The sequence below is a fragment of the Canis lupus genome, chromosome 6 (assembly GCF_003254725.2).
Source record: "Canis lupus dingo isolate Sandy chromosome 6, ASM325472v2, whole genome shotgun sequence".
Taxonomy (NCBI): Eukaryota; Metazoa; Chordata; class Mammalia; order Carnivora; family Canidae; genus Canis; species Canis lupus.
The window spans coordinates 22,330,017-22,342,461 of NC_064248.1; the positions used below are offsets into that span (position 1 = coordinate 22,330,017).

General features: G+C 45.2%; 1 protein-coding gene across 1 annotated transcript in view; it reads right to left on the bottom strand.

Annotated features, from left to right (window-relative positions):
* Positions 1–12,445, bottom strand: part of SCNN1B (sodium channel epithelial 1 subunit beta) — a 60,450-nt gene that overhangs the window by 26,112 nt on the left and 21,893 nt on the right. The gene's annotated exons all lie outside the window — the stretch shown is intronic.

Here is a 12,445-nt window from a genome sequence, read left to right on the forward strand (position 1 = left end):
CAGATTAACCCACCCCCCATCTTTCCCTAGAGGGCCCATTCCCTGCTCTGGGAAAATGAAGTTATAGTGATCACAGTAGTAACAACTCCAAGGGCCCTGTCAAGTACACGTGTTTATAATGACCCGGGTACTGCAAGATGGTGCGTGCATTATTTAATTCTTAGACATTATTATCCACAACTATAAATTTGGGAAGAACTGGAGCTTTGTCTGTCTTCATAGTCTGGCACCCCAAGGGCTAATAGGTGAATAGCACGTGAGGCTCCAATAAACTGCCATGGGAGAACCAGACAAAGGGCCTCTCTGATGTCTCCCTTTGCCATTCTCAGTTAATCATTCTGGTTCATCCAAGGAGAAAGTCGGTTTGGTATGAACAGGCCCTTAGCATCTATTTAACCCCCAATAATCTCCCGGATTAACAATGAGGCCTCAGGCTCAGAACTTTACAGGTGACAGTATCTAGTTGGAATTAACATCATTCTGTTTTCACCAGGTTTCTTTTTAAGAGAGGGATCTCCTATTCATGGCAAGATCTCTTGTCACAAGAACACTTCAGTTAAAAAAAAAAAGTGGGGCGGGGGGAATGTGTTTAAAGAAAAATAATCAGGGGGGGATCCCTGGGTGGCGCAGCGGTTTGGCGCCTGCCTTTGGCCCAGGGCACGATCCTGGAGGCCCAGGATCGAATCCCACGTCAGGCTCCTGGTGCATGGAGCCTGCATGGAGCCTGCTTCTCCTTCTGCCTATGTCTCTGCCTCTCTCTCTCTCTGTGACTATCATAAATAAATAAAAATTAAAAAAAAAAAAAAGAAAAATAATCAGGGGGTGCCTGGGTGGCTCAGTCGGTTAAGTCTGTGCCTTCAGCTCAGGTCATGATCCTGGGGTCCTGGGATCAAGCCCCAGGTCAGGCTCCCCACTCAGTGGAGAGCCTGCTTCTCCCTCTCCCTCCCCACCTGTGCTCTCTCTCACTATCTCTCTCTCAGATAAATAAATAAAATCTTCGGAAAAAATACAGAAAAATATTCAGTAAACAATTGCATGCCATGTAGCAAAAGCTGTGGCAGTGGTAGAGGAATAACAGAGGTTTGTGGAGTGCCGGCTTCTCTCCTACCTCGTTTGGTCCCGTGGGCCATCAACTAAGTAAAAATCAATGAATGCTACAAACAGCTTTATGTTGTTCCCATCAGATTTACCCCCAAGGGAGGAGATGGTCTGTGTTTGGAATGTATACACAGCTTGTGTAGGAAGGTTTAAATCAGCTTACAGCTGAAACCAACCCAAACAAGCCAAGGGGAGACTGCGTCCACTTATGGACTCGGGCACAGTGGACACGGTCACACTTCAGAGAATCCCAGACTGGGTTAGCATCTTGGCCCCAAACTGGGTTAGCATCTTGCTCAACGTTCCTGGCCACAAATACAACAGTAAGTGTTGTGTGCCCCGAATTCTTGTAAGAGGAAACACACACTTGCTTTCAGAGACAAATCTGTCCTGAGGTTTTTTTTTTTTTTTTTTTTTTTTTTTTTAAAGATTTTATTTATTTACTCATGAGAGACACAGAGAGAGAGAGGCAGAGACACAGGCAGAGGGAGAAGCAGGCTCCCTGTGGGGAACCCGATGTGGGACTCGATCCCAGGACCTCGGGATCACGTCCTGAGCCAAAGGCAGATGCTCAACCACTGAACCACCCAGGTGCCCCTGTCCTGAGATTTGACTCAGTGTCCTGGTGGCAGGACAACGGGGAACACAGTGCATATCTCTACCCATTACCTTGACAAGGGACACGGGAATGCTCGTCCTACGGTCAGTTCTTCCAAACCTTCTGAATGAGAGGTTGCAGATCGTGACCTAGGAGCTGTACTGGGTTTGCAAAAGTGGTTTCTGTTGTTGGCACGGTATTCATTTTTATAATTCTCATTTAAAAATAATGGCTTGGGGACGCCTGGGTGGTTCAGCAGTTGAGTGTCTGCCTTCGGCCCCAGGGTGTGATCCTGGGGTCCTGGGATCGAGTCCTGCATCGGGCTCTCTGCATGGAGCCTGCTTCTCCTTCTCCCTGTGTTTCTGCCTCTCTCTGTCTCCCTCTGTCTCTCATGAATAAATAAATAAAATCTTTAAATTAAAAATAACAGCTTTATCCACATATAATTCCAGTACCACATAACTCATCCATTTAAAGTGTAGAATTCAGTGGGGTTTAGTATATTCACAGAGTTGCTCAACCATCCAAATAAATTTTCAAACATTTTCATCTCCCCTCACAGAAACTCTGTATCCACTAGGGTCTCTCCTCATTTCTCCCTCCACCCTTCAGCCCCAGGGTCTGTCTCTATAGATTTGCCTATCTTGGACATTTCATATAAAGGGAACCATACCTAATGTGGTCTTTTATGACTTTTTTTTTTTCATTTAGCATAATGTCTTCAGGGTTCCTCCATGTAGCATGGATCAGTATTTCATTTTTTTTATTGCCAAATAATATTCCATATTATGGATGGTGAATGGATAAATAAAATGTGCCTCTCTCTCGGTGTCTCTCATGAATGAATAAATAAAATCTTAAAAAAATAATAAAGTGGCTGTACTATTTTAAAATTCCACTAGCAGTGCATGAGGATTCCATTTGCCCACATCCTCTTCCAACGCTTGTTATTATTCAATAAAAAAATTATTCTAGCCATCCTAATGGGGGTTTCATTTTTATTTGCATTTTCCTAAGAGCTAGTGATACTGTCCGTCTTTTCATGTACTTTTGGCCAATATATCCCACTATACGGTCAACATATCTTTGGAAAAATGTCTTTTCAGGTCCTTTGCTCATATTTTAATTGGGTTGTCTTTTTATTATTAGGTTGTAAGAGTTATTTATGTATTCTGTGTAAGTCCTTTGTCAGATATAAGATTTGCAAAAATATTCTGTTCTGGGGTTATGAAAAACTTTTGATGATGCCCAATTTGTCTATGTTTCTTTGGTTGCTTGTGCTTTGGTGTCACAGCTAAGAATCCATTGCATAATCCAAGGTCATAAAAATTTATTCCTTTGATTTATTTATTTTTTTTAAATATTTTATTTATTTATTCATGATAGTCACACACACAGAGAGAGAGAGAGAGAGAGAGAGGCAGAGACACAGGCAGAGGGAGAAGCAGGCTCCATGTACCGGGAGCCCGACATGGGATTCGATCCCAGATCTCCAGGATCGCGCCCTGGGCCAAAGGCAGGCGCCAAACCACTGCGCCACCCAGGGATCCCTATTCCTTTGATTTATTCTAAGGGCTTCATAATTTTATCTCATATTTAGATCTTTGGATCCAATTTGAGTTAATTTTTTAAAGACTTATTTAAGTAATCTCTACACCCAATGTGGGGCTCAAACTCACAACCCCCCCAAAAAAAAACCAAACTCACAACCCCGAGATCAAGAGTCACACACTCCTCGGACTGAGTCAGCCATGTGACTCTAATTTGCATTAGTTTTTTGTCTGTGGAGTGAGGTAGGGGTTCAAATTCGTTTTTTTGCATGTGGATACCCGCTCATTCCATCACCAAGACTGTTCTTTGCCCATTTAATTGTCTTGGCACCCTTAGTGGTTTTTTAAAAAAATATTACTCAAATTAAGGGCACCTGAGGGGCTCAGTTGGTTGAGTGTCTGACTCTTGATTTCTGCTCAGGTCATGATCTCAGGGTTGTGAGATCAAGCCCCATGTCAGGCTCCGAGCTGAGTATGGAGAATGCTTAAGATTCTCTTTCTCTCCCTCTGCTCCTCCCCACCACCTCTCTAAAAACAAAAGAAAAAAAGAAAAAATTTAAGGAAAGCCTAGTGAAAAGATATGCCACACTCATGGGTCATAAGACTCAATATTGTTAAGACCTCCATTAACCCTAAATTTACCTCTGGAGTTGATTTAATTCTAATCACTAAAATAGAAAAAAACAACAACTATCCAGTTTTGAAAAGGAAGAACAATCTATAGGGTACCAAGGCGATTCAGTGCAGAAAAGATTGTCTTTTCAAGAAGAGATGCTGACATGAATGCATATCCATGTAAGAAAAAATGAATCTAAACTCCTACTTCACACTACATACAAAAATTAACTTGAATTAGAGACTTAAACATGAGAGCTAAAACTATAAAACATTCAGAAGAAGCGTAGGAGAAAATCTGTGCAATCTTAGGTAGGCAAATGTCTTTTAGATAGGACACTAAAATCATGAATCATGAAAGGAAAAACAACCCCTATAAATTATACTTTATTAAAATACTAAAATTAAAACCTGCTCTTCAAAACACACTGTTAAGAAAGAGCAGGACACTAGGAGAAAATACTTGCAATAATATGTCTGAAAAAGCATTTGTATGCAGAATAAAGAATTCTTACAACTGAGGAAGGAGACAACCTAACAAAATAATGGGCAAAAAATTAGAAAAGATGCCTCATACAAGAAGATATATGAATGGCCCATAAGCACATGAAAAGATGCTTAACATCATTAGTCATTGGGGGAAATGCAAATCAAAACCGCAGTGGGACACCATTTCCCACCCCCTAGAAGGATGGACAATACTCAATGTCAGCGAGGATGTGGAGCAATTAGAACTCTCCCGCCCACCCCTGTTGGCTGGGATGCAAAATGGCACAGTTGGGCAGTTCCTCAGAAAGCTAAGTGGACACTTATGACGTACCAATTGCACTTTTAATTATCCAAGAGAATGGAAACATGTTCACGCAAAGACTTGTATAAATTCACAGCAGGCTTATTCATTAATAACCCCAAATTGGAAACAAGCCAAGTATCCACCAGCAGGTGAATAAATAAATTGTGGCACATTCATACAATGGGATACTATTCAGCAATAGAAAGGAACCAACTATTGAAAAATAGAACAAAATAGGTGGGTAGGAGAAAAAGGAAACATGCTAGTTTTAAAAGCTAGATGTAGAAGAGTACATAGTACCTGATTCCATTATACGAAGCCCTAGAAAAGACATACTAATCTATAGGAACAGAAAGCAGATCAGTGATTCCCTGACCCTGGATTGACTAAAAGAGCATACAAGAGAATTTTTGGGAGGTGATCTTGGCTGAGACGGTGGCTAACTGGATGTATACATTTGTCAAAACTCATCAAATGCTATTATTTATTTATTTTCAAACACAATATTTAAAATGGAAGTAATGTATGTAACTTATATTTAAAGTTCTAGGGCCAGCCCAGTGGCTCAGTGGGTTAGTGCTGCCTTTGGCCCAGGGCGTGATTCTGGAGACCCAGGTTTGAATCCCACATCGGCTCCCTGCATGGAGCCTGCTTCTCTCTCTGCCTGTGTCTCTGCCTCTCTCTGTGTGTCTCTCATGAATAACTGAATAAAATCTTTAAAAAAAACCCCATAAAATTACAAGAGTTCACATCTTAAAAATCTAGACTTTTATGTTTTGAAAACTAACAAATATCTGACAGTTGTCTCCATGTGGCAACTTTCTGCCAGAAATGAAAAGTGGCAGCGCCCTCATTAAGATGGAACGTGTGCTCCCCCCACCCCAAATCCCCTGGGTCCCTATTTTCTTATACTCAGCTCATCTTACTCCCTTTTTTAAATTCTCTGCTTTGGCTCCTATGGACATCTGACTTTGTGAATCCTGTAAATTGTAGGTCAGATGCTTTCATTAAAATCCCCTGTACTTATTTTTGCAGTAAAACCTCAATTATCTAAGGTTATGAGGGAATAAGAGTTCTGGGTAGCGGGATTTTTATGGTTAATTGAAGGTTAGCCTGAAAATGGATTGGACTCTGGTTATTGGAAAATCTCTCATGTTTCTGCCTCTGCCAGGGCAGGCAGCATCAGAACATGACTGACTCACTGTTTCCAAGCCAGGCTGAGATTCCTGGCCAGGATCCGAGTCATGGATGGGGATCAGCACGGCAGGCTGGAGATGGTGAAGAGGGATTTTTTAGAGGGGGGGTCGGAATCTCTCCAGGGACCAGGACATACCCTGGGCATCATTTCTATTTATATGTGCAAATATTACATGCATTCTAGGCACCTAGATTTTGGTCTCTAAATATCATTCCCAACTAAAAGGAACCAGGGCTTCTTGGAAAAATGGCTGATAACAGTTTTTTTTTTTAAGATTTTATTTATTTATTCATGATAGTCACAGAGAGAGAGAGAGAGAGAGAGAGAGAGAGGCAGAAACACAGGCAGAGGGAGAAGCAGGCTCCATGCACCGGGAGCCCGACGTGGGATTCGATCCTGGGTCTCCAGGATCGTGCCCTGGGCCAAAGGCAGGCGCCAAACTGCTGCGCCACCCAGGGATCCCCTGATATCAGTTTTGGTGCAGGAAATGTAGAGGCTAAGCCTGGGATATCGTGTCATACCCAAAGCAAAGGAAGGCATCAAAGACTGGGGTCAGTTGAGGACTCTTGAAGGGGTCCTCACTGGCAATGATGGGAGAATTTGAGCATCTTTAAAAAACTATGCAATTAATTGAAACATATTAAATGCATAAAAATCCATGAGTTCATTACAACACTGGAAAGGCAGGGAAATAAGTAGAACATTAACGTTATTAATAGATAAAGGTCTGGGTGCCTGGTTGGCTCAGTTGGTTAAGCGTCTGACTTTGGCTCAGGTCATGATCTCAGGTTCCTGGGATGGAGCCCCAGGGTCACGCTCTGTGCTCAGCAGGGAGTCTGCTTGGCCCTCTGCCCCTCCCCTCGCTCATGTTCTCTCTCTCAAATAAATAAATAAAATCCTAAAATAAATAAATAAGGGGTGTCTGGGTGGCTCAGATGGTTAAGCCTCTGCCTTTGGCTTAGGTCATGATCTCAGGGTCCTGGGATCCAGCCCTGCATCGGACTCCTGACTCAGCAAGGAGTCTGCTTCTCCCTTTCCCTCTGCATCTCCCCCCTGCTCATGCTCTCTCTCTCTCTCTCTGCCTCAAATGAATAAATTTAAAAATTTTAAATAAATAAATAAGAATCATTAATACATGGATCCCATTCAGGTTGTTTTACCTGTATTGGGGGCACTAGCAGCTACTATGTTCCATAAGCTCCTTAATTTACTACAAGAACCTACAAATCTCAGCTCAAAATCTAGCCCAAGGCCTGTTTTTGTGTGAAACCAGAGGCTAAGAAAGATTTTTACATTTTTAAAGAATTGTTAAAAAAAAAAAAAGGAATATGCTGCAAATGGGGCCAGTAAAACCTAAACTATTAATAAAGTTTATTGACATCTGATTGAAGACATCCTTAAAATGGGTTTCAGATAAGTATTTTTTTACAGGATTTTCTTTATTTGTTCATGAGAGATACACAGAGAGAAAAGAGGCAGAGACACAGGCAGAGGGAGAAGCAGGCTTCTCACAGGGAGCCCGATGAGGGACTCGATCCCCAGACCCCAGGATCACACCCTGAGCTGCTGAAGGCAGAGGCTCAACCGCTGAGCCACCCAGGCATCCCTCAGATAAGTATTTGTAAGTTTGATTTTACTTTCCTCCCACTTGTTAATTCAATGTTTCCCAAACACCAGTCCTTTGCATAATCACAATTTTCACTGACTTGCTGGAGCACCTGTATCATTATTCATTTAATGTATAACACCACCGAACTCCCTTTTTTTTTCCTTAAAAACATTCAGCTTTGTCCTAAGCAATACTATGAGCCCTCAGCAACACCATATCTGTGAAATATGGTTGATGTGTTAGCCATATTTTCCTAATGCCTAGTAAAATAATTTAATTATTTAAAAAAGAGTATTTATTTATTTATTTATTTATTTATTTATTTATTTATTTATCCCTCTTTAAAAAAGGAACTTAAAATCATCTTGCTTTGGGGAATCCCGGGGTGGCTCAGTGGTTTAGCGCTTGCCTTCGGCCCAGGGCATGATCCTAGGGTCCCAGGATTGAGTCCCACATTGGGCTCCTTGCATGGAACCTGTGTCTCCCTCTGTCTATGTCTCTGTGCCTCTTTCTCTCTCTCTCTTTCATGAATAAATAAATAAAATATTTTTAAAAAATCATCTTGCTTATCACCCTTTAGAAAATTCTCTGTAGGTTTCTTACCTAGCTGAACCATTTTGTCATGTATCCTCATGCCCTCCTTTTAAGTAGGTTGGGGTAGTTGTAATTATGCCCATTTCACAGAGAGGGCTTAACTAGAGCCAGAGGGACTTATCCACCGTCAGAGTGAGTCAGAGGCAGATCTGGATATAGAAACCAGGTCGCCTGGCTTCCAGCCACTTCTACCAACAGACTTGATGGGACACCTGACTTCTTGACCCCACTCTGGTGGGTGTTGGGGAAGTTTGCAGTGTAGCAATCAATGGGCACAGCCGCCTCCTCCACGAGTACACACACACCTCATTTGCCCAAGGCTACGGCACACCAACATCTAGGGGTCCTCCCATAAAGTTACACTCAGTGTGACTAATGGAGAGGATAAGTAAGTGGCTCCTCCAGGAGGGGAGACACGGTCGTCTTATTTGAGATCACTGAATAGTCTGATCAGAGACAGAGAATGCTCCCAAGGTATACCAGTTAGAGAAAATAGAGGGAATTAGAGTATATAACGCCCATGCGCATTTGTGTAAAAAAAAGAAAAAAAAAAGAGGAAATAGAAGTATAAAGGCATTTACTTGTGGGCACAGAGCCTATCCTGGAGAGGCTGCCTAGGAAAGCAGTAACATGAATTGCCTTCGAGAAGGAGACCTGGGTGGCTGGGGGCACAGGCAGGGAAGGAGGCTTTTGAAATGTGTTACTCCTTCTGTACCTTCTGTATTTGGGATCGTGTCAATGTTTCATCTATTCACTTATAAATATTTACTAAACCCCTACTGTATGCTCAGCACTGTTTAGGCACCGAGCATGCCGCAATAAACAAAGAGTAAAGAAATAAATCAAGCCCAGCCTTTATATAGATAGCCTACATGCCCACAGGAGACAGAAGCAAAAAGTTAAAAAGAGCCATTAGATTTGAGAATTTATGCAGGTGGGAGTTTGATCAAAAAACTCTGTATGGCAGCCATTAGATGCACAGGGATTAAAATGTTTTGTAACACCAGGCATACTGGCCAAGCTTTGGGAAAAAGCAAAGCTTTGTGGTGGGGCCATGGAGGGGGTCACTCCCCTCTCCCTCTATGCATCTATCCCTCTATCCCAACTCCTGCACTGTGTGGAGATGTCCTTGGGGGTCACTGCTCCACATTGAGGGGTGGCATCTGGGGGTGGCATGGGGTATGTGGGTAGGTGTCCCAAAGCTTCACTCTGTGGTGGGGTGATGGTGGATTCCATGGGGCACGGAGCACCCTCAAAGGGCAGTCAGGAATTCCCATCCGTGGCACAGATAAGCGCATCCCATAGCCCTGGCTAGGTCAGCAAATGCTGGATGTTTCCATCAGGGGGTGGATGGCATAGGGTTTGGCCTATGTTAGGGCAGTCAGACCCCCAGTTAGGGCCTGGCTCTGCTGTCTCCCCAGGGGAGGGCCCCCATTCTTGACAACAATATGTTGGCCTTCCAAGTCTTAATTTTCTCTTCTGTCAAATGGGACTAACAGTACCTATGCCCCCTAGGTTGTTGGCAGGATTCAATGAGATAATGTGTGGGAAGCACTTTGCACAGTGCCCGTCACATAGTAGGTCTTGAAACATGGTAGCTGCGATTACTATCACCGTCATTATTATTTTAAGGAGCAGAATTATTCAAAATGACCCTGGGTATTCACCCTAGGTTACTGGGATTGTCATTCGTGGAGAAATGACCCACTGGAAAAGTGGCACCCCGACTACTTCTTGTGGGACTGGGTCCTTCCCTGGCAGGGAAATCCCATGGTCTCCATCAGCTGGCAACTGGCTTTCCAGACTTCTATAAATAGCTGCACCTAAACCCAGCCTGGTGGGCACCAGCAGCCATGTACACAGCCACTGAGAAGGTCACTTGCCACACTTGTCCCATATGAAGGAAGACCCAGGGGGTTGGGGGTCCCTCCTCTGGAATGGAGCCCTCACCACTTCAGCAGGTGCCCTGGCCCCAGCATGCCTCCCTGCAGGATGATGGGGAGCCTCAGAGATCAAAAACATCTCTGTGCTGCTGACTCTGGCCTTTGGGTTTTCCTATAAAGCTCTTCGCTTATCCCAGATCTTGTGGTGGTGGATTCATCCCAACCCTCACGCAGCCAGTGGCATCATCCAGTCAAGGATGTAGGTGGAGAGGCCAAACCCAGACCTGCAATACGGAATCCCTTCCTGCTGTGCTAATTCTAAGCCATCTTGGGAAAGCACAGCTGTGAGCTCCCTGCGGAAGGCTGGCTGCGTCCGGCTGCGGGACTGGGGACCCCAGCCCAGCCCATGCACTCTTCTCCCCACACCTCCTGGGACATCCTGCAGATGACTCACGTGCCAGCACTCTCCCTTTGTCCCCAAGCAAGATGAAACCAGCTTTCCTGAAGAGGCCAATTAGAACATGAACCTTGTGATCTGGGGTGTTGGGAAGAGCAGAGCCCACTGGAGCCAACGTTGCAGGCACTGAACAGAGCCCAGGAGGGCGCAGAACAGAGCAGTGACCCCCAGAGAAGCCGGCGTGGGGGTGGGCAAAGCATGTGGGGCCAGGGCCCGCCGCCACCTCCACCCTAACCTGGTGCCAGGCTCCATCCTGTCCACCTGGCAGCTCCAAGCGGCCTTGCTGTGCCAGTCTGGCTGGTCCTGGGATGAAAGATGAGTAATGGTGTCAGATAAGTGCTCAGAGCTGCTGCTGCTGCTGCTGCTGCTGCTGGAAAGAACCCCGGCCACACCTTGCAGGGACCGTGCACTGGAGTCCTTGGAAAACCCGGTCTGGTCTCCAGATGTGATGCCGTAACTGGGGTCCTCCTCACCCCACCCCGCCACCCCCAGCCAGCTCCATGGAGGCCTGGGGCCCTGCAGACCCCTCTGCTCAGAGCTCTCACACCACATGCCCTTGCCTCTCAGCACCGCAGAAAAGCAATCACAGCATCCGAAAGAGAGAGGCATTTGGGAGGGAACGCTTCGTGCACACTCATGGTGAACTGCGGCTCTTGGTGCTAACAAGGCATCCATGGCCCCAAGAACGGCTGCTTACACCTACTTTCCTCCCTCCCCACCCGCAATAATGGTCAGGAGAGCCCTGGGGCCCCTTCGTATGCTAACGTGACAATGCAGAGGCTAAAGAAAATCTCAGATACACAGATCTATTTAAAAATCTCACTTCAGGGGCACGTGGGCGGCTCAGTGGTTGAGCATCTGCCTTTGGCTCAGGGTGTGATCCCGGGGTCCCAGGATCGAGTCCCGCATCAGGCTACCAGTGGCGAGGCTGCTTCTCCCTCGCCTATGTCTCTGCCTCTCTCTCTGGGTCTCTAATGAATAAATTTAAAAAATCTTTTTTAAAAAATCTAAAAAAATTAAAAAATCTTACTTCAAAAATAGATGCCTGACTTAGGGTGCAGGTGCAAAGCCATCAGAGGCATTTACCGTGTTGCAGGACAGGACTCCCATGTTCAAAGGTGACCAGACCAGAGCAGCTTGCAGGTTTTAGGAACTCAGATGATGCACCTGTGCTGACTGTTTGTTTCCAGTACCTTCTAGGTTCTCCATCCAGCTTACGCTGCAGGAATGAAGAAGGTCTGAAAAGCCGTCTCTGGAGACAGAAGCCTCTGGTAGCAAAGGCAGGTCAAGAACTGGACCTGAGGATGGCCGGCTGGCTTTCGTTCCCGGGGATGAACTGCTCACTGCCCAAGGGCCCACGTTGAGTGGTGCCTTCACGGTGTGGGCTGTATCTGGGTACCCATCTTTCTTTCTGTTGACTCACTCTTGTTTTTACTTAAACACCTACTTTAGCTTTGTCCTAAGCCAGAGTGTCCCCAAAATCACAGGTTCGATGTCACCAATTATATGTGTTCTAATACACCTCAACATAAACAATTACTGATGAGATGAAAGATGTTTGTTTGCACAACATCTAAAAACCATCTCCACACGCCACACTGCACAGGGAGACAGACTCAGCGAGGCAAGACTCCCTTGCCTCAGAAACTCACCAGATTAGATAAAACACCTCACCATCTGCAACCCAAAGACAGCCCCCCAGCAATGTGCATGGCGTGCATGGCACGTGGCGGTGGGTGTTCTTACCAAACCTGTTCTGTCCGTCGGTTCCTTCACTACCAGACCTAGGTCTCTACCCCAGGAGAAGCTTACCCCTTGTCCTGCCATCCCAGCCCGAAAGCCCACGAGCCCCAAGACCGTAGACGTGGCTACAGCTGCAGAAAAACCCGCTTTCTTTTTGAATGGCCTTTTAAAGGAGAAACAAGCATTCATCTGGCCTTTGGCCAATATGCTGAACCTTGGAGGACCTGAGTGCTCCTGGTTTGTCATTTCCTTGCTCACCTGGGGATCTAGTACCACAGGTGGGCTTGAAAGGGGACCACCCTTTATA